The sequence below is a fragment of the Dermacentor silvarum genome, chromosome 3 (assembly GCF_013339745.2).
Source record: "Dermacentor silvarum isolate Dsil-2018 chromosome 3, BIME_Dsil_1.4, whole genome shotgun sequence".
Classification (NCBI taxonomy): domain Eukaryota; kingdom Metazoa; phylum Arthropoda; class Arachnida; order Ixodida; family Ixodidae; genus Dermacentor; species Dermacentor silvarum.
In genome coordinates this window covers 55,534,289-55,556,206 of record NC_051156.1, presented here as the reverse complement: position 1 = coordinate 55,556,206, position 21,918 = coordinate 55,534,289, and the positions used below count along the sequence as shown (strand labels likewise).

The window sequence follows — 21,918 nt, the reverse complement described above, 5'->3', positions numbered from 1 at the left end:
CATCAAGATTGCACCCCACATAGAGACCGTACACTTGCTTACAGTTTGTGCGATCGGGTGGAGTGGACTGTGGGATGTTAAGTACATATTTTCTTTACCATTGTTCCCTTGTCAAACCGAGACCAGCCTGCCACCATTTTATGTAATAGTGTTTAAAAAAATTATTACGAGTCGCATTAAAGCGTTTGTGCTCACAAACCCTTACTTGTCGCTATAATAAATAAACATAAGTTCAAAATATGTAGCATGTGGCATAAAATATTATCACCAACTGGAAGATTGTCACAACTTGGCAGTGACTCGTCCGTTCTCCTACTTCCTGGAAAGCCTTTTGCAATGACCATTTTATTTTTCACTTCTCTGCACTACAATAATCGTAGGCTGCTGGACGACAGCTGGAACGTTGACAACCACAACTAGAAAATAAAACGCAAAATGTAACAATTAGCATGTTTAAGCACATCGCCGTAAGCACTGACGTGCAATCGTAATGATTTAAAACGATTAATGTGACAAACTCAGCAGGTCTTCCGAAAAAAGACAGAAATTGTATTGCAGGCAAATATCGCAACTCAGAGACAATTTTATTGCTTAATATAGATTGAATGCACTGCGTCAATTTGATGTAAAGCTATTTACTATATGGGCCATCGACGCTCAAGGAAAGAAGGGATACTTTTCACGTGATGCCACGGACGCGCCATCTCAGTGTTCTAGTACCCAAACATGGCGGCTACGATGACGCCAGTGCACCAAGCCACGTTGTTTTAGTTTTCATTAACACGTCTTTTTTAAGCGAAGCTTTATAGGCTCACAGGTTTCAGTGGTGGTGGTGGTGGTGAAAAGTGGGCCGATCCTTGTGATACTGCAGAAAGGGTCCAAGCAAATGGCACATACCAGGGACAAAAAAGAAAAGAGAGAAAGAGAAAGAGAAGGAGAGAGAGTGAGAAAGAAAGAAAGAACGAACGAGAAAAAGAAAGAGAGAGAGAGAGAAAGTCACCAACCCTTCCCCTGTCGAGAATACGGGGGTAAGCGAAGCATGTGTGTGTACTTGACCTACTATTTTCCCTTCCCAATGCTAGTACTTTTCGTTCCCTTTCGTTGTACATTTCGTTCCCTTTCCTTCTACTTTTGTTTCCCTCTCGAGTGACTTTTCCTTCCGGTGCGTTGTACCTTTCCTTCCCTCGATAAATAAACTTTTATGTTTCATTACCGTGACAAGTCGTAAACTTAACGTTACCCTGACGAAGGTCAGATACGCACACGACAAGCTTCGCTTACCCCCATTTTCTCGACAGGGGAAGGGCTGGTGAGTTTTTTGCTTTCTTTCGCTCTTCTTTTGTTTGTTTACGCAGCTTCCGAACTTGCTAGTACGCCAGGATGCGGCCACGATGACGGCAATACAAGCATCTGTACAATGCATAGTAATAAAGCTTCCAACAACAACGAAAGCAATCAATGTCACTTTGTGGGTATTCAGCAATATTATTGCAAATATCTGCCGATGTGAATAATTTTCAGCCACAAAAGTGAATGAAGTTGACGTTGTTTTAAACTGCACGTAACGGGTACATAAGCCGCTGTCTCCTGTCACTATGCTATCAGAACGCGTCATTTGAACCGTCGATAGCTAAAATCTAGGTGGCAGATTTTCAAACGTTATATGATATTTCGGTTTCCTTTTCACTCATTTCTTTCGTGATTAGCTCGGACATAAACGCTTACGCCGCAGAGCCGCCGTTATAGCTTGTATAAATAAAATGGAACGTTACAAAATACGGGCCCAACGACTGCGGGAATGATGTTGAAGCTGTAACGCTGCGCCCTATGACGGCGGTGCCCTGCGTTCAAGACCTATGTACAAGGTCGTCCACTCATAGTACGCACGCGGCGCAGCGTGGCGGCGCAGCGCCAGCGCATATATATATATATATATATATATATATATATATATATATATATATATAAACCATGGCGACAGCAATTATATGGACACTTCAACCGGATTTCTGCCGTTGGCGTCCCCGTCGCCGTGAGGGTCCGTATAAAGTCAATGGGCGATAAAATCGTTGCCGCGACCCGCATGCGCGAGTGAAAGCGCGCGGGGGACGCGCGCTATCACGGAGAGCGAACGCACGGCGAAAAGCAAACGCGACCTTCTTCGCACGAAAGGCCGTGGGGGTATTGGAGGGAGGGAGGCGGTGCGACGCTGCGCTGCGGCACCAAATGCTTATCTTGCAACCGGACGCAAGGGGAACTGGCCACTCAATCTCCCACGCAAAAGCAAGAAAGTGGGAAGGCAGCACGGGAGTGAGGGGGGAAGCTTCTACTCTGCCAACAACTGCGTTTGTACGTTGCCCAGCTGTGGCGGTCGCCCGCACCGTCTCTTAAAAGTGATCTCCACACGGCTCTGACCTTTGTATGCGCTGTGGATTCGCCGCTCAGTTTCCGTTGAAGCAATAGACCGCACGAACCTTCGCTCGCTGCGGCGGCTCCGCTTGCTGCCAGCGTTTTGACAGCAGCCTGCGCTCATTGAGTGTGATCTATTCATGTTTACTTGTGCGCGCTGACACTACGCTTGTTAAATCAGTTATTAAGCGAACGTGTCCAAGTTTATGCAGCCGATCAATCTACTATCCCTACTCCGAATAACTCTCTACTAATTGGCTATCGCAATTGAAGGTTCGCCTTTCGGGTGAAACTGCGACATTTTTGTTTGACAGAGAGGGAAAGCGAGGAGCAGGCTGGCAACGGCCGTACATCGAAACTCTTCGTACCAAGAGTGGACGACCCTGTACAGCGCGAGCGAGCGTTGTTGTTTCTTTGATTCAACCGCGCGCGGGCACGAGCGAAGGGTTAAGAACCAAAACTATTTCCTACTCTCCATAAGCCTTTCCTTTATATTTTTTATGAATATAGTGCTATACGCATCAAAATTGTGACGTCCTCATTGCTAGCCATTTTCCTTCGTCCATTGATAGTGCTGTTGGTTGTGGCATCCGAAATGCAAACACAGACGGCACTGCTCTCGAATGTATGTGTGGAGCGCGATACCTTGCACGAATTTCGAAACACTTTTCTTCGCGTTAGCGCTGTTGTTAACACATCCGGCTCCCAAGGTAAAATCGCTGCAGTTACACGGGTTTGAATCCCAGTGGTGCACGTTGCAAGGGTAGTTTCTTTTTTTCTCTCTCTGTGCTGACGGTGCGCTCCGGATGAGCAGGCAGCCGCACGACGACAAAATAACGTCGACGATGAGAGCGGTCAGCTTCGGTGTAATGGGATGGACGGACGGGCGAGGCGAACCCCACTTTCTGGCACTTAACTGCGGTGTCGCAGTGAAATTATGATGAAGACGGAAAGCCATGCCATTCTTCCATGGCGTCAAGTGACGTGTACAAAGCAGCTAGCGAAGCCGCGCCGCCGCACCTTTCGCTCTCACCGTCGTTCATGATAACGCTGGCTTGTAAAAAGTTGCACGCGTGTGTATTACGCAAGACTGGAAACGCAGGTGCACTACAATCAGAAAGCGCAACGTTGCGGATTGGGCGCCATATCTGCGGTCCCTGAACCTTTGGCGGTGGGCCTAGAAGAATGAGGATGTAGGCTGCACTTCCGCACACGTACGCTGCGCGAGTGACGTGGGTCCCTTGTGATGGTTGTGGTGCTTGTCTAACGTCGCCTAACGTCTGCAAAAGCTTCACTGTACACACACTTTCACGGGGTACAGTGGAGGCGATTTTGCCTTTGTTAAAGCTTGCCTGGAAATAATTTGTACTCCATTGCTGATGCACATTGGTCCTGCTATCCCTGTTATTTGTCTTTATCCCTGTTATACTTATAAGACGAAACATGATGGAATAGAACATCTGAGTAGCATTTCTTCTATAATAAAAGCACATCGTCCGTAAAATAAAAAATAACTTCTTTTTGCGTTCTGATTCGCATTCTAGAAAATGTGAAGTTTCCCATTCGCACTGAAGAGCAGGTTGCCCTTTTAGTTCCATGCTGTCGAAATACTACGTGTTGATAGGTGTGAAGCATCTCATTCGTTGTTTTTGTGAAAACTAGGATTAATGCTAATGGAGACGCGTGGTGCGCAATAGGTATTTCTGACTCCCTATGTTGTTTTAAAATGCGTACTATGAAAGAACGCATCTTCGTGTTGAAGTAGTCATTTACAGAACTGAATAGTTAGGTTTTTTCCATTTCGGTGAAAATATCACCATTTGCCACCTAAATGTCTATTTGATGAATATTACGCACCACTGGTTACTGAAATGAAGAGCGCGTATTATCACCTGAAGGTGGCGGTTGTTTGATCACAATAGTAGCGGATCTTGACGTCGGTACAAACATGTTCGATCCAATTGGTTGAACGATTCCCAAGGACGGACCAGCCTCGAGGAGCATGTTTTCACCTAAATCATAAAGAAGGAAGACAAGTCTTGCATTTGTTGTTGTTTTTTTTCGCTGTACGTCTTACACAGTACTACGGTTCTCACACAGAACATGAATACACCTCGAATAATGCATTGCTCTATGCACATGGCCATCTGGGGAACGAACATCACAAATTCGGGTGTTATCGAGAAGTCAAGAAGATGGAAGAAATTTCGCATACAGCGGTGGAGGAAAAGATATCAACGGGGGCTAAAATATTTACTCACTTCATCGGCTATGTACTTAATCACCTATATACACTACGTATGCACCTATTGTTGGATCCAAATTAAATTAAATTAGGGCATTTAACGTGTGAAAACCACCATCTGATTATCAGGCACGCTGTAGTGGGGGACTCCAGAATAATTTGAACCAACTGGGGTGCTTTAACGTGCACCTAAATCTGAGTGCACGGGCGCTTTCGCAATTCGCCCCCATCAAAATAACGCTGCCGTGGCCGGGATTTTATCCCGCGACCTCGTCCTTAGAAGCCCAACACCACAGCCACGAAACAACTGTACCGTCCAACTCAATTCAAGGTGATACCAGTCTTTGGCAATTGTATTATATTACATTGATCACTGGCAAAAGCGCCGACAACCCTCCTTGTCTCGGAATCGTTAAAAGCAATATGTCAGTCCCGTTGGCTCGACAGGTTTGGCTAACCGTGTGGCGTCTTGCAGCTGACATCGCCAACGACAGAAATCTTGGCGTTTAATTTCAATCGGGAATACCAGCACTTCGACCGACAAACTACGATCGCCTACTTTAAACCAGTAAAGGCACTGCAGCCTCCAGCGTAGTCGGACGAACTTCTGAAAATTATGTGACCTACCACCGACGAACAGCAAAATCAATGTGCATTCTAAACTATCGGCTACCAAACAAGGGATCATTCAAAACCTTTTAGAATCTCTTGCGGGTCTTGCTTTGCTTCAACACAGAAGGTTCGCAAAAACCTATTACGAGACACTAAATTATTACTGACCCCTGTGGAAAGGACTATGTGCCCACGTGCCTACCGCGTTTCTCGTATGACGCAAGATGCCATCCGAGACCAACTTCAACAAATGCATACCGATGACATCATACATCCTTCGACGAGTCCCTGAGTATCACTCATCCCTTTGGTGAGAAAGGAAAATGGTACGACGAGTTTTTGTGTTGATTACTGCAAGATAAAAAACGTTACAAAGAAAGACGGCATTTTAGACCGTGTTTTCCGCGCCCGATTCTTCTCATTAATGAATTTGTGTAGTGGCTACTAGCAGACAGAGGCTGATGACCGTGAGAGCGAGAAAACCGACTTTATCACGCCCGACAGGCCTGACAATTTGGAGCTACCTCCTTTCGAATTATGCTCAGCGCCTGCTGCTTTTCCTCGCATAATGAACACGGCTTCGTCAGGCCTTTAGTGACAGTCCTTTCTCGTATATTTACATGACATAGTCGTGCTTTCTGCAACTCTTGAGCAGCATCATCAGCACCTACACGCATTGCTTGGTTCAATTCGTACTCCCAGCGTTTCCCTAAAGTCAATAATTCCATTTTTGATACGACGAACTCAGATATTAGGCCATGCCGTTAGCCACAAAGGTATTCGACCAGACCATGGTTGTTGCGCCTTTACAAGACCAACGAACAAAGGCCACCTGCTCCGTTTTTTGGAACTTTGCGTTTATTATAGGCGCTTCTTGGAGGAGGAGGTAACTATTTCAAGACAGCCGAAACTTTACACCGGCGTACAAAAGACGAAGTTTCTTCTTTGTGGGAGCAGGGCCAACACAATACCTTCTGCGAGCATCAGAAAAGACTGCAAATGCCTCCCATTTAGAAACACTAAACAGAAAATGGCTGGCGGTAGTGTCGACAATTGTTCAGTTGCGACAATATTCGCACAACCAACCCATTATAATTGCCACATGCCCCTATGCTCAATGCTGACTCGCCAATATGGAGGATCAATCACGCTGTCCCTCATGCTGGAGTAGCTCTCCTTGGCATTACAGCTTTAGCTAGTATAGCTTCGAATTGTGTATTTATCTCATTCTGAAAAAAACACACAGAATAAAAAAAATAATTTAATACTTGACCACTCATCGGCTGCCATGAGGGACGTATATTGAAGCTTTTTCGGCCGTTTGTCCGGACACTGTCGTCGTTTTTCATCCGCGATGGCATCCCCTACAAATTGAGTATCGATTCAAACGCAACAATCTGCCTATTTGTGGTGCGGTCCATGCTCCTTGACGATATTCTGCACGCCTACCACGACGAGACAACCTCAAGTCATTTACCACCCTTACCGCGGATGCTGCCGACCTTGCTCGGCCCGGTGAAGAGGCCCGTCAGCTTGCTCCGACGGGCATCCACTATCAACAACGCAACCGTGACCAGGTGTACAACATTCGTCATCGAGAGGTCACGTATCAACCTGGTGTTGAAATATGGGTCTGGACACCGATCGGCCTGCGTGGTTGGTCGAAAAAACTTTGCTTCGCTAGAACGAGTTGGCGACCTCACATAGGAGGTGCGTCACGAATACGTCGGTCAGCCGTTGTTCACGTCTCCAGGATGACGCCATATCATTCCCACTGACAGCACCGATCTACACATCTCTGACGTGCCACATGTTTCCCTCTCTACTGCACATACCAATTCGGCATCTAGACTATGCTTTCGGAGAATTGAGCAATGCCCCATTCTTTTAACTAATTGACATTAAATAAGTTTTTAGAAATAATTATTCGGTGCTAACAAGCAATGCTTTGATGTTCGCTGATGAAAAAGAAGGCGACGAAATCACTGTAGCAACTGCACACAAAGATGTTGATAAGGAATCAACATCAACATCCCCACCCGAAGTCTCTTGTGTAATGCGAACGTTAATGCGAACGCCTTTACTATCATGTTAAGCATCTTATGTATGGTACACTATCCACCATATTTAGAGATGCAACTTAACGTGAAGTCAATGCTTCAAATTAAGTTGCATCTCTGAAGTTAAATGACGCCTGTCGTGAACGCGCCGAGGGAAACACATTAAGCATCTTTGGCGTGATTATGTATAATCATATTATGATAATCATATTATGTAGATCAAGTGAAGCGTGAGCTTCACGTTACATGCATTTCTGAATGCGGCGTAAATATTTCAATTCGTGCCGAAATATTTCATAACAATATCAGAAATTAGGTTTCACATGAAGAATGCAGATATGATCAACTGTACCTCGAAAATGGCGATGGTGGTGGATGCAGCATAGTAGAAAAAATGGTTATGCTTACGATTTGAAATATTTCGGAACACACTTTCACGTTTTCTGTTCCCGACAAGGCATGTCTGCTTAATATATACACCTGGCATGTGACCAAGCAAGATTAAGCATGCAAGGCTGTTTAAGAAAAACGACTCACCAAGCACAAGATGCGCAGTGGTGATGATCGCAAGGAGAACTCCGTGCATGCTTCATTCAAACACCCTTCATTTTTCTGGACATAATAAAATGGGGAGAGACACGGAGAGCACTGGTGAATGACTGAATACAGAGAGAACAGTCGTAAAGAGTGCAAGGTTTATTAAATTCCATTAAAATATTTGAAGCAGGTACATATACTTTTATAACATACAGCTAAAGATTGTTTTCTTTGATGTGGCTAGCTTCTAACTTCACTCCTTTATTACTATAAAAAGACAAAGCCCTGGAATTTGACAGCGAAATACGTCATTATTCGAGAACATATTTGACGTTAAAACCACTTCTGGAGAACCAGCAGATGTGAAGGATGTCCTGTCCTTTCTAGTGTGTGTGTGTGTGGAGCAAGTGGAGCCAAAGCTTTTGCTGATCCATGATTGAAGCGCTTTTAGCGAAGTTCTGGTAATTCATGGGTATTCCTATCTCTTCAATTATGCTCAATCATGTTCCTTCGTTGTCATCCGGTTTTGATCATTTCTGTGCTTGTTTTGACCCTGTTTTGAGAACTTATTTTTGCGCGTGACCACGACGACATGAGGTCACATTGCAACATGAGGCGACATGAGGCCACGATTTTCTGCTAATTATTGCGCTCAATACTTTATTATTCCTATCTTTTAGATAATTCTGAATCATGTTACTTTATTTTGAACCGGTTTTGATCAATTCTGCACTTGTTTCGACCCTGTTTTTGCGCGTGACTACGAAGATATGAGATCACATTTAGCGCCGACAGCCAGGGCCCCTAAAGTGCTTAGCACTTAGAAGGAATTCCTACAAATGGTAATTTCGACATTCACGGTACCGCAATGGTACCGTGAATAGTCACAACGCCCATTATTGGTCGCAAGCAAATCCACGCGGACTGCGGTAACACAAGCCCCAAGTTCGCTGGAGTGTGAATGTGCGGTGTGGCATAGTCGGGGACAAAGTCATTGGACCTTACTTTTTTCAGGACAACCACAACGGAAGGAACTACGCGCAAGAAATATTGAGTGCTGTCGCCGCCAACTTTGTCTCCAATCACCCCCTCAATGACCTGCGCCAAGTGCGGTTCCAGCATGACGGAGAGCCACCACATTTCTGAACTTCTGCGAAGAGCTGATTGGACCGTCATTTTCCACGACAGTGGATTCGACGAGCAGTAACGTTGTTTCGGCCACCGAGTTCCCCTGACCGCTTGACTTTTTTCTTTGGGGCGACGTTAAAGATCGAGTTTTTGCAACAGAGCGCACTGAAGTTAGTGACATGAACAGGATAATGGCTGCCCGTGCGAGCAGCAGCAGCAAAAGTACTGAGCAGAGCTATCGAGTCAGCGCTAGAGCGGTTTATGCTTTGCGTTGTTGTGGAAGGAAAGAATTTGGAACATTTTTAAAATACTGACATCTTCGTAAGTGTTGTGTTTCCATGAAAAGTGATATTTGCGCACTTTTACCTAGCAGAACGGAATATGCGCTAGCACGACTAAATTGGTTTTTATTTTTGTTGATTTAATAAAAACGTAATATTTAGAAATTAGCAGTCACTTTATTTGCGTAACCCAGGCAAGGACCATGCGCGCTCGTGTAGTCACCACTACGCACGCGCATTGCCCTCTGGCTTCTCTGCTGGCTGCTTTATCTCGGCATGGCAGCAGCCATCATTACAGAGAGCGCGGCTGCGTGTTTCGACAGCGGTTCCTGGTTCACCGATTTTCAATTTCGCCAGCTGAGACTGAAAGGAGAACAGTTATCTTTGCCTATGAATTCGCCACACTTTCAGTGTAAACAACGCGCGCAACAGCCACGTCACATCAGGGTGGAGCTTTCAGTCGATATTCACTGTCGTGCATGGGTAATCAGGCGGACAGCAATTAATATTTGCAGCCGGATATCTCGGAACACGGGCATGCTAGAAGGATTCCGCCATGAGGAACTGTGTAGAAACACGACAAGTTTTCTATACAAACATGCCCACTTTCTACAGTCACTAAAGAGTTCAATATACAATTTGACTTAATTGGGCGGCTGCCAGCGATAATTATGTTCTCACTTTGTGTCCCCGTGGCCCCATAACTTATTTGCAGAGGTGGACGTCACGTAACTCTAAGCTTAAGAAAACCACAAAACTTAATTTTGATAGCCGTATATATATATATATATATATATATATATATATATATATATATATATGTATATATATATCAGCAACCTTCGGTTTGCAAATGCCATTGTCCTATTCAGCAACAATGCAGACGAACTACAGCAAATGATTGAGGACCTTAATCGAGAAAGTGTAAGAATTGGGTTGACGATGAATATGCAGAAGACAAAAATAATGTTCAATAGCCTGGCAAGGGAACAAGAATTCAGGATCGCCAGTCAGCCTCTAGAGTCTGTAAAGGAGTACGTTTATCTAGGTCAATTACTCACAGGGGATCCTTATCACGAGAAAGAAATTTACAGAAAAATAAAATTGGGTTGGAGTACATATGGCAGGCATTGCCAAATCCTGACTGGGAGCTTACCGCTGTCGTTGAAAAGAAAAGTGTACAATCATTGCATTCTACCGGTGCTAACATATGGGGCAGAAACTTGGAGGTTAACAAAGAAGCTCGAGAGCAAGTTAAGGGCCGCACAAAGAGCGATGGAACGAAAAATCTTAGGACTAACGTTAAGAGACAGGAAGAGAGCGGTGTGGATCAGAGAACAAACGGGGATAGCCGATATTCTAGTTGACATTAAACGGAAGAAATGAAGCTGGACTGGCCATATAATGCGTAGAACCGATAACCGGTGGACCATTAGAGTTACAGAATGGATACCAAGAGATGGGAAGTGCAGTCGAGGTCGGCAGAAAACCAGATGGGATGATGAAGTTAGGAAATTTGCAGGCGCAAGTTGGAATACGCTAGCGCAAGACAGGGGTAATTGGAGATCGCAGGGGGAGGCCTTCGTCCTGCAGGGGACATAGAATATAGCCTGATGATATATATATATATATATATATATATATATATATATATATATATATTGTAGTGAAGAGGATCATGACCAGTCATCACCAGATCACAAGTCATCCGGGAAGCGCGAGCTCAAGATTGCCTGAGCTGCTCTGCTTGAGACACGCTCCGTACGCTGCCTGCTGCTCTCTTGTCCTGTGTTGGCATTAGATTCTGGTGGAGATGCTGGGTAAACATCTTCATGAGTTATTTCGTTAAGACGCCGGTAATCGACACTAGAGCACTGCACGGGCACGGGCTTAACCGAAAGCCCGCGTAAGCCCGAGCCCGGCCCGGCCCGTGGGCCGCGCCAGGCCGGGTAGAACGGTTTTTTCACGGGCTCGAGCCGGGCTCGGGCACGGCGTGTGCTTTTTGACCCGGGCCGGGCTCGGGCTTTCTGGTGGTGTGCATGTAACGTGCAGCGAGTTATTCTCGGGCGTCTCAACTCTGAAAAACATTATTTTTCGGTCTCGGGCCGGGTTCGGGCCGGTTTCGAGTCGGGCTCGGGCCGGGCTCGGGCCTAAGGTAAAGGGGTGGCGAGCCGGGCCGGGCGGGTAACGTAGATTATTTGCGGGCCCAGGCCGGGTCCGGGTCTAGCCATAAAGTTTTGATCGGGCTCGGGTGGGCCGACCAACGTAAAAACGGGCCTGCGCGGGCCCGGGCTGAAAAAAAAACGGCCAGTGCAGTGCTCTAATCGACACACAATCGAATCGACCCGTCCGTCTTCTTAACAAGAACAACGGGAGATGCCCAGGGGCTATCCGAAGGCTGAATGACGCCGCGCTTCAGCATTTCAGCTACTTTGTCGTCGATGACACGGCGCTTTGTCGCGGATACACGATATGGCCTTTGTCGCAGTGGCGCACTGGTACCCGTGTCGATGCGATGACAAACAGTTGACGTGCGGCGTGAGGGAACATGCTGGCAGTCGAAAGACGAACGGAATTTGTCGAGAAGACGTAGAAGCTGGGCGCGTTGGGAAACAGTCAACGTGTCGGCGACGGAGCTATGTAGAACATCAGGCGAAGTCGGCTCCTGCGCGGGGTTACAGGTCATTCCGGCGACCTCCTGAGTGGCGATAGAACCAGTTGGCATGTGAATGATGGCAGCGGGGTCGACACACTGGACGCGGCCAACGCACTCCCCATATACACTATATAGATTGTAGTGAAGACGAATGCCCGGCACTGCAGACACATCGCCATTAGTCCGGGAGGCGCGAGCTAGAGATTGCCTGACCTGCTCCGGTTGAAACACGCTGCCTGCTGCTCTCTTGGCCTGCATTCACATTAGATTCTGGTGGAGGTGCTGCGATTTTCCCCCCTTCCTGGAAATACGCACCCGAACTCTGCCATCCGTCATGCCTCACGACCCCAGCCCGACATCCCCACCGGTTCCTCCAGCCATCATATGTGCCGGTGCCCAGCGTCAGCGGGGCCCGACATCTTCAGCGGCACCGATGATAAAGTCGTTGAAGATTGACTGGAATCGTATGAGCGCGCCAGCAACGCCAACAAATGGGACGATCCCCTCAAGCTTGGAAACGCGATCTGCTATTTATCGCTTGTCGCCAAGCTGTGGTTCAAAAACCACGAAGCCAATCTAAGCACGTGGGCTAGCTTCAAAACAGGCATCGCAGATGTTTTTGGCCACCTTGGCGTGCGCAAACTTCGCGCTGAACAACGCCTACGAAGCCGATCCCAGGAAACTGGTGAAACGTTCACCAGCTACATAGAGGACATTGTCGACCTCTGCCGGCGTGTCAACCTGACGATGGCGGAGCCGGACAAGGTGCGTCACATTATGAAGGCCATTTCCGACGATGCCTTTCATAGGCTGCTGTCCAAAAATCCAGGCACTGTTTCTCAAGTCATTCAACTTTGCCAGAGTTTCGACGAGCTCTGCAGACAGCGTCTTTTCACGCGGCGCCCACCTGTGTCCGACGAAACCCTGGCAAGCATGACCGTGGCTCCTGAGATGAACTCTCTGCTTTGCCAGATAAAAAAGTTCGTCCGTGCTGAGGTCACTTGTCAGCTTTCGCTGCTGTCCTCAGCCACGCCAGCACCCTAGCCTTTGCCGGCCCACCTTCGCCAGGTCATCCACGAGCAAGTGTGCACAGCTCTCCTTTCTGCCCGCGAGACTCCGCCAGTGCCGACTCCCGTTGCTTTTCCCGAGGTGACTGCACCTCTCAGCTATGCCGAGGCTCTCGCACGGCCACCACCTCAGACCTTTGCGCCATTCCCATCAGCCGTGCCACTGCGTCCAGCCCCTCACTTCGTTCAGCCGCGGTACCCACACAGCAATGGACAATGGCGCACTCCTCACAACCGGCCAATATGTTATGCGTGTAGTCTACCTGGCCACGTTGCACGATTCTGCCGTCGCCACGCAACATCCTACCGCCACAGCTTCGACAACGATCCATACGTTTCACCGTCCCGGTCGTCCTCCGCGTCTCAGAACCCTGGCCAGATGTATTCCTACTCGGACCACCGCCCTCTTGTTGGCCGCCGTTCGCCATCGCCTCGACGCCGCTAGCTTTCGCCGATGCGTCGTCGTCCTTCTAGGCCAGAACGGGAAAACTAATCGCAGCAGTTACAGAGGCAAGAACTGCGTCACCCACGAACAGACCAAGGCCTCTCCCTTCTCCGACTAATGTTATTGATATATTTGTAGACGGCGTCGCGGCACTCGCCCTCGTTGACACTGGGGCTGCAGTTTCAGTTATTAGTGCCAAACGTTGCCGGTCCCTCAGAAAAGTTACGACGCCACTGTCAAACTTATCCCTTCGTACTGCCAGCGCAGACCGCATCACGCCTGCAGCTGCCTGTAGTGCTCGCGTTGTGATCAACGGCCTCCTCTACATCGTCGAATTTTTGGTGTTGTGTTCTTGTTCCCACGATGTTAATTTGGGCTGGGACTTCCTTTCCGCTAATAAGGCCGTCATCGGCTGTTCTCGTGCTGAAGTGGAATTTCAAACGCTGTGTGACGCCCCACTCCTTGACGCTCGTGACCCTGAAGATAAAGTATTTGTTGCCGAAGGCGTTACAATTCCACCGCACTCATCTGCCCTCACCACAGTGTCATGCTACATTGTTGCTGATGCCAGCGCACGTTTTACGCCATCTGCAATTTTTGCTCGTCGCAAATGTTCCCCGCTGCCTTTCGCCCTTTTGGACGTTCATGCCAGCGTCAGCAGACTGCTCGTCGCCAACCGATTGTCCTGTCCTCTCACTTTGCTTCGTGAGGAGTGCGTTGGCCGCGTCCAGTGTGTCGACCCTGCTGCCATCATTGATATGCCAACTGGTTCTATCACCACTCAGGAGGTCGCCGGAGTGACCTGTAACCCCGCGGAGGAGCCGACTTCGCCTGATGTTCTACATAGCTCCGTCGCCGACACGTTCACTGTTTCCCAACGCGCCCAGCTTCTACGCCTTCTCGACAAGTTCCGTTCGTCTTTCGACTGCCAGCATGTTTCCTTGGGCCGCACGTCAACTGATTGTCATCGCATCGACACGGGTACCAATGCGCCACAGCGACAAAGACCATATCCTGTATCCGCGACAGAGCGCCGTGTTATCGACGACGAAGTAGCTGACATGCTAAAGCGCGGCGTCATTCAGCATTCGGATAGCCCCTGGGCATCTCCCGTTGTCCTTGTTAAGAAGAAGGACGGATCGATTTGATTCAGTGTCGATTACCGTCGTCTCAACAAAATAACTCGTAAAGATGTTTACCCTCTTCCGAGAATTAACGACGCCCTTGACTGTCTCCAAGGCGCGGAGTTCTTCTCTTCTATCGACTTACGCAGCGGCTATGGGCAAGTCCCCATGGCACCCGAAGACCTACCTAAAACGGCCTTTGTAACACCAGATGGCCTCTATGAATTTCGTGTCATGCCTTTCGGGCTTTGCAACGCCCCCGCAACATTTGAGCGTATGATGGACAACCTTTTGCGTGGTCTCAAGTGGAAAACGTGGGCGCTGCCATGTTTGATCACTTGGTGACGCATCGATTACTGTGCGCATATATTCAAGTGCGCGCGCACTCGCACACGCTGGCGAAAGAGTGGACGTAAGTTTCCGTGCTTGTTGGGGTAGATGTGTGTAGATACTGTGCGCGAAACCTACTATGACAGGAAGCAGCGCTGCTCCCTTTATCATTGTTTAACGAACGGTACTCACTCTTGCCAACGTACCGGGGCTGCAGCCATTTCTTTGATGGTTAGCGGTACAACATTGGCGGATGAGCAAATTTCTGTATCCTCGAGGAAAGCCGTATATCTCGAAGTGCTGGAAACACGTACGGACAGTTGCGGCAGCAGTCCGCGGACTTGGCCACACATATTCATTACATCGCTTAATATGCCAGTCACTATTTTTGCAGCCAACTGCTGCACACGTCGTCAATCCACATGATTCAATCCAGCATGATTGGAGCACAGTGCGTTTGCGAAAACTCAGTTGCATTTCCGGCAGCTGATCGCACAAAAGCAAGGTAGAAGCGGTAATGTTTCCGTATTCGTGCGCGGTCATTGAGGCGACGTACGGCGCGCCACCGAAAGCGCCATCTCGTTTCTCTAGAACAAACTGCTCCGCGGAAAGGGTCAATATTCAAACAAAATTGCCTAAAAACTTACACATTCAGCTACGCTTGTGCATCACCGTGTAGTTCCACAGAATGTCGAAGGGGCAATGTCCAAAATTGATGGACATGCTTATATCTAGGGGCCCATGCTGTTAGACAACTTGGGTCAATGTGTTGGCGTAGAAGTCTGATGACGCAGCTGGAATGGCGACGATTAAACGAATGTGAATGCACCACGACCACGAGCAAATACCTAGTGACCCAAGATGATAGACAACTTGGGTCACTGGATTGGCGTAACGGATAGATAGATCAATAGATAGATAGATAGGCTCAAAACGCCGAAGTAGGCAAAGAATGCTAACAGCAATAAAATGCGGCCTTTTCAAAGTCAGGTGCTTCAACATAGCGCTGTTCTAAAAGCAAAACCGCTTATCACTCCTTGTGGTATATTCGCACTTTAAGTACGGAGTACAGTATGCCATTTAACTCGCAAAATTCGCCAAAAACCTTTATGACTTGCGATTTCATTGTGTTGGCTGAGATAGCGTACTGTAAGGAAGACGAGCGCCCGTTCAAGTGCCGTCTCCAACGGTTCGCGCGTATAGACGCTCGAGTTTGGGCCAGTGAAAGAGTTTTGTGCACCGGTGCGCTCTCGCCAAAGAACCTCTGAACAATTGATGGAGGTGCTTGTGTATCCACGATTGATCCATCCATTGCCTTCGCACTCGCATGCTATCACCAGATATGCCTGTCGACAGCGTCCAGGAAGCTCCGTCCCCCGAAGCCGGCACCTGCAGCGGTGTGTTCCGCCAGCGAGATCCGGCCATTTTCAGCGGAACAGACGACACCGACGTCGAAGATTGGCTCGCATCCTTATGACCGGGTAAGCTTGCACAACAAATAGTACACGATGCCACAAAGGTAAACAATGGCATATTTTATATATCGTATTTTGTAAACCTGTTGCCTGAACCATGAAGCCGGCGTTCAAAAGTTGTGCGCATTCAAAGCTAGCTTTACAGAAGTGCTCAGTCGCCCCGCTGTTCGTAAGCTGCCTGCTGAACTAGTTTTCCTTGGAGTCGAAAAGCACTCAGCCGAATGTTGGACCAGCTACATTGATGACATTGTGGACCTAGGTAAGCGTGTTGATACCAGCATGACCAGAGCTGACAAAATCCGGCATGTTATGAAAGTGATAAACGACAACAGATTGAAGATGGTTCTCGGAAAGAACTCGAGAACCGTAGTCGACGTGATTGCTTTTTGCCAGAGATTCGAAGAGCTTGGCAAACGGCGAACTATGACCAGCCGCTATGACCAGGTAAACTATGGTGAATTATGACCACCTGCGAGCAACTATCGGACCTCACCATGGTCCCCGATCACTCGTCCCTGCTCAACGAAATTAAGGAATTGTGCGCAAGGATGTTGCGCTCCAGTTATCCCTCGTACCATTGAAAGAAGCGGCACCTTGTCATCTTCACTGCATGCCCCTGACAGTACTTGACGAACAGGTTACCGGCGCTACCTCCAAGAACGTCCGGCGCTATCTCTAACTCCCGCCACGCCCTGGTCGAGCGCTGTCACCGCAAATCCTTAACGCACGTCGGATCAATATGCTTGGCGTGTGGCATTCCGGGACACCTAGTGTGTTTTGGTCGCCACCGAGGACCACCTGCTTAAAGACCCTTTTCATCGGCTACTTCGCTCAGTATAAATAGATGGCGCATGCTCCCCCCCTAGCCATTTATTGCCGTAAAACCCGCCGCATCACCTCTTTGGCGGATTCATTCCTGGTCACGACGGGCGCGTTGCAATTAGGGTGGAATAGACAAACGCTCTTTTACTTATATTTAAGAGAATACACGACATGTTCAAATGCGTCCAAAGCACCAGCACTCACGCTTCTGTCGTAACCCACTCTGAAGTTTAAAACCGCACATTTTTTTAATCTCCTAAATATGTTGTACGCGCATACAGTTCCATACAATGGCTTCCCAGTTCGTAGATTGAAAACTGTGGCATTCTAATTGTGAATCGTTGTACTAAAATCTGATCAGCTCGCGTTGTTTCGTGTCACAATGCAGAAGTATCGAAAAAATAACAAGCTGTACCACTCGTTAGTTCATGTTATCGTGGTGGCTCTGCTTCATTGTAGCTACTATTCTCTCAGGTTTTCTTCGTCTTTCTTTCTTTGCGCCACAACCCCGGAATAAAATCTAAGACTTTGCTATAGTGGAACAATTCCGGGATCACTTTTGTTCAACGGCAATGTTCCTCGAAAAATATTTCGGATAATACCGTAATTTTATTAGGCACTAGCTCGCCCTTGTACATATTATTCTATCGTGCCGCAATCACAAAGCCTTTCTCCATAAGTGTGCTTGCAATCGCCCGGCCTCCTCTTCGCTAATTGTATGCCTAGCATTAAGACTGACTGGTGTTTTCTTTTGCGGAAAATTGTAGCGCAAGCTTTTTATTTCTTTTTTGAATACGGGACCTGGTCTCCACTTACATTTAACCCGGATTACTGAAACTCCCTGAGACGCACAGTCACGTATTAGATAAAACTGCACTCATGAGCGATATGCCGACCAATGAGTTGTTTACATATGTCACGGGAAAATGTTGCAACCTGAACGTCTCCTCCCGAGCCACGAAGTAAATGAGAGACAAACGATATTAGGTATTTTTCTCAAGGTGCTACAAAATTACTACTTGGATGTTTTAAGCTCGGAGGATTGCTAGACAGATATAACACAAATGGCACATTCACGAGTGATTACGTAGAAAATATTGTAATGACATCGCAACAAATAACGAAGACTGAACCGAAGAGATGACAATCTGTGCCTTAAGAACGATTGACAATAAATAAAGAAAAAACAATGAGCAAATGACAATAATCCCGATTTAACACAGCAGCTGAAAGCACGTACCACTGTATCTCGGCAAGCAACTTCTATCCCTGCCCACTAGCCATACAGCAGTGGCCACAGCATTCCGACACAGCAAAATGTGCTCAGAAGAATGGATCTGCGCCATATACATGTCTTCTGAAGTTTGGCCAAAGTTTGTCTCTCACTTTTAAGCGGTCGCCTGGCCATCCATTTTCTAAAAATAGTTGTTTGGAGCGCCTTTTGAGAGCGCTGCCGACGTGCAAGCCACACGTATATGCATAGCTCACTTCAAACTTTTTTAGGCATTTTGCAGCACAACAATTAATGGTGTATAATGATAACGAGAAAAGTTTCGGCGACTGGAAAGTATTTATACCTTCGCTAATGCGACGCACAATTTGGCGATGAAGATAGATAAGTAGACCAGTAAATAATAATTCTGTAAATAATTTTGGCTAATTAAACGTTACATAAACAATTCTACCCAAGCTTGCTGATGACTATACGGTTGACGGAACATTATTGGACACGTGGTATATGCCAGTTTGCTTGTTTAATACATCATGTTAGCTTGGACAGCCAGTATAGTTTCCCTGTTGAGTCTACCGAGGACAAACGGAAAACTTGCGCTTTTCGTTTAACTCCTAAAAATAAGCAGGAAACGAGTTTTCAGTGACTCTCTGCAAAGCTCGTAGTTAACCCACGAACTGCACATTTTCTACATACACCACCACTGAAATTGCATCTATTTCCACCGGTTTTAAACGTTATGATTCATATGTCGGTAAACTCACCCCTGAGCCAACCCAAACCAAAAATACATATTGTGAATGTGTCTTTGTGAGTTTTATTTATTTTGCAGACCTATGCTTTACACCTAGATTTATTTCTGCCAAGATACCGCGAAACATTGTGCACATAAAGCATTTAAGACATTGCGAACATAAGACATAAGGCGCACACGGGCAGAAGTAGTTTAGCGCGAAGGCTGCATTGAACTCGGACACTTTGCGAGCACATTAACCTAATGTGTCCCTCGTTCTCATGCTGGTCAGCAGGAGGAAATTCCGTGCGGTTCGTAAAAACCAGAACAGAAAACGTCTAGCGCTCTGAAGTGATTGCATACACATATCGCGGTAAAGTCTGTAATTACCCACACAGTTTATAATTTGTCTGCACATCAGCGATAAAAGAAACTAGACCAACAAGAATATAAGCTGGGCGACACTTTCCATTCAAAGAGTACACCTTGCTTCCTATAAGGCTTGAACATACGTAGAAAACGAAGATGCGGTAATTATCTGCAAAACCTCCACTAGTCCAGTAATCTTTTTTATCAAAGCGCTACATCACGTATTCCGTGAGAGAAGCCGCCTGACGACAGCTCTTGGACTACTTGTTAGACGCTTGTTGACAGCTCTGGGCACGATGTACTTGTTAGACCGAATTTTAAAGTGTTATCTATTTCTGTAATCCACACAATATTGGTGAGGTTACTTCCTCGGCAAAACATATAGAGCAAAGTCTTCCAATGCAACCTTGGGCTTACCTTTATCGGTGACCCGATTATTTTCAAGCTCCTCTTGCATTTCGCAAAAAGAACCTTGTGTGAAATATTTTAAACCTAAACTTTGCTGGGTAATTTTCACCACAAGTCTTTTTTACTAGCAATTGTTGGAATACCGCTGTGGCATAGAGCAGTGCCGCAAACTGAGGCAAATACAGGGAATAGTTTACAACAGCTGCTGAAAGCCCACCGGCTAGCAGCAGTTGCGTTCGCCCGCCGGAAGCAGGGAAAGAACGAGGGGGTTGCGACCGAGGGAACGTAGCGGCAGACGCATGTGTGGCATCCGGGGAAGCAGCTGCGTTTCAGTGTCGGTGTCATGCAGGCATATAATGCGAATTTGTACGAAAAAAGACACAAAAAAAAAAAAAAAGCCAACGCTGTACTACACCAAGCTTTGCACACCATCATCAAGTGACTAGCAGTGGGTCTGGTGGAGTACATTTTGTTTTGCGTGTTCTACGAAACCGAACGATTTATCTGTGGACACCGGAAGAACCAACAGAGGAAGGCAGGATGTGCGCAGCTCTGCTTTTTTAGCAAGTAAGCAGCGGAACATATTATTCGACAAACCGTTGTGCCCACTATATCTCCATATTACCGTGTAGTAATAGTAATTGTAAGAAAGATCAGAAAACAGTTCTCTCCTATTGCAGACGTACATACATTATGCCTTTTGCATGGAACGCTTCACTGAGGACACAATCGTCATTTCTATGAAGATGACTATTAGCTTGTCAACTCTTCCACACCTGACAATTGAACCCTGAAACAAAAAGGGACTGAAGCGGTTGTTGTGAGGAACCCCAGCGGAGGAGTTACCAACACAACCCAAATCGCGGCGGACGGAGCTGGGGGCCACGGGGACGCCGACCGCGATATCGAGGAGTTTCCGGCCTCGTACCGAGAGGTTCTTGAACCCTACAGGAAAGAACGTATGAAATATCCACAACCCCAAGGGCGGCTGGACAGGTCCCAGGCGGTCGACCTGAGGCGGTTGCAGACGGGCACTTTCACCAACCCCTACCACCTGCACCGCCTGTGGCCCGCGCTGCACCGTCGCCCTGCTGCTCGTGATGCGAGCACGAACGGGCTGATATGGCCCATATATATTGGGAATACCAACGCCATGAGGAAGAAGGACCAAGAGGAAGGGGGAAGACAACAGCAGGGCCCTCTGAAGCGGGGCGCGTCGCTGAGAGATGGCAAGCCGCCCTCAGCGAGGCACCCGAGGATCAGGAGTGGGCCGTCCAGCGGGCCAGGGCCATTGCCGAGGATCTCGAAAGATTTTTCTCGGGTGTTGGACCCCTGGCCGCCTAGCCCCGGGCACCAACAGCCATAACCGTTGGACAAATAAAGTTTATTCCTATCCTATCCTATTGTCACGTAGTAGTGACGCTGAAGAAAACAGTCGTAAAACTGTGTACGACGAAACTGGTTGTTTATTAGGCGAACCTGTGCCCGCAAAAGCAAGGTACACTCAAAGCACAACGACAGCGGCGAACACAGTCGGCGATCGTCGAAAATCTGATCAGCGGCGAAACGCGTCGGCTTTTATACCTGAGTCACCGAAGGTTCCAGATTAATCCCTGATGCCCGCGGGTCTTCCAGAAAGTTCTAGACAATTCGCGTCGGTCATACAATCAGACAACATAAGCGTCGATGAAAATAGGCAACGGAAAGAAGCATCGATAAGTTACGTTCTAGAAACTTCCGATACAGGCACGTCCTGCGCCGAGCGATAACGTTTAACATTTGTTAGCCTGTGGAAAGCGGCCACCGGTGAAAGATAAACATGTATACGTGTCAATACCCTCCCCTTAAAAAGCATCGTCCCGATGCTACAAACACGAAAGCGAAAACAAAACCACGCGTACAGAAGGGGACAAAAATAACAGAGCAACAAAGGACCTAAGTTCGTCAGCGGGCGTAGAAAGGCTTAAGAAGCACCACGTGGATGAC

The 21,918-nt window shown here is 47.5% G+C and overlaps 1 long non-coding RNA gene across 1 annotated transcript; it reads right to left on the bottom strand.

Moving 5' to 3' along the window:
• Positions 1 to 343: 343 nt before the first annotated feature.
• Positions 344 to 20,237, bottom strand: LOC119443821 (uncharacterized). The gene is made up of 4 exons (XR_005190298.2): positions 19,942 to 20,237; positions 7,864 to 7,938; positions 4,302 to 4,421; positions 344 to 416 (listed from the first exon to the last, which is right to left on the bottom strand). It is a non-coding gene; the product is annotated as an uncharacterized LOC119443821 (long non-coding RNA).
• Positions 20,238 to 21,918: the final 1,681 nt, after the last annotated feature.